Source organism: Volvox carteri (assembly GCF_000143455.1).
Source record: "Volvox carteri f. nagariensis unplaced genomic scaffold VOLCAscaffold_71, whole genome shotgun sequence".
NCBI lineage: Eukaryota > Viridiplantae > Chlorophyta > Chlorophyceae > Chlamydomonadales > Volvocaceae > Volvox > Volvox carteri.
In genome coordinates this window covers 401,120-401,577 of record NW_003307614.1, presented here as the reverse complement: position 1 = coordinate 401,577, position 458 = coordinate 401,120, and the positions used below count along the sequence as shown (strand labels likewise).

The 458-nt window shown below is 52.8% G+C and overlaps 1 protein-coding gene across 1 annotated transcript in view; it reads right to left on the bottom strand.

The window, feature by feature from the left end:
• Positions 1-458, bottom strand: part of VOLCADRAFT_98381 (uncharacterized protein) — a gene marked incomplete at both ends in the record, with an annotated part of 14,238 nt that overhangs the window by 3,484 nt on the left and 10,296 nt on the right. The window lies entirely within an intron of this gene.

Genomic DNA, 458 nt, shown 5'->3' with positions numbered 1-458 from the left:
GGGTTGGGGGTTGGGGGGTGGGGGAGGCACAGAAGCACACGGCGCACAAGATGCAAGAAAGGGAGGAGTAAGAAGTGTGTAGTGTGTGTGTGGGGTGTGTGTGTGTAAATTACGGGTGAATGTGGGTAAATTACGGGTACTCGCAGTACACTGTAGTAGTGATGTGACGAGGGGGGCTTCAGGGCCTTCAGAAGAGAGTGCACTGGGGGGGGGGGGCTGCGGAGGTGCCTCACCACCACCACCACCCGGCACGTGGAGAACTTCGAGATGTTGTGTTCATGAGGTTGATGGTGTTGATAACCTTGATGACGGTGTTGTTGTTGACGTCCTTATTCACGGTGTAAATGAAAATCCTCGGCCAATTTGGATGATGATGATGTTGTTGTTGTTAGTGTTAGTGTTGATGGGGTGTTACACACTTATACTGCGGGAGGCTCTCGTCCCGAGAAAGGACCGGA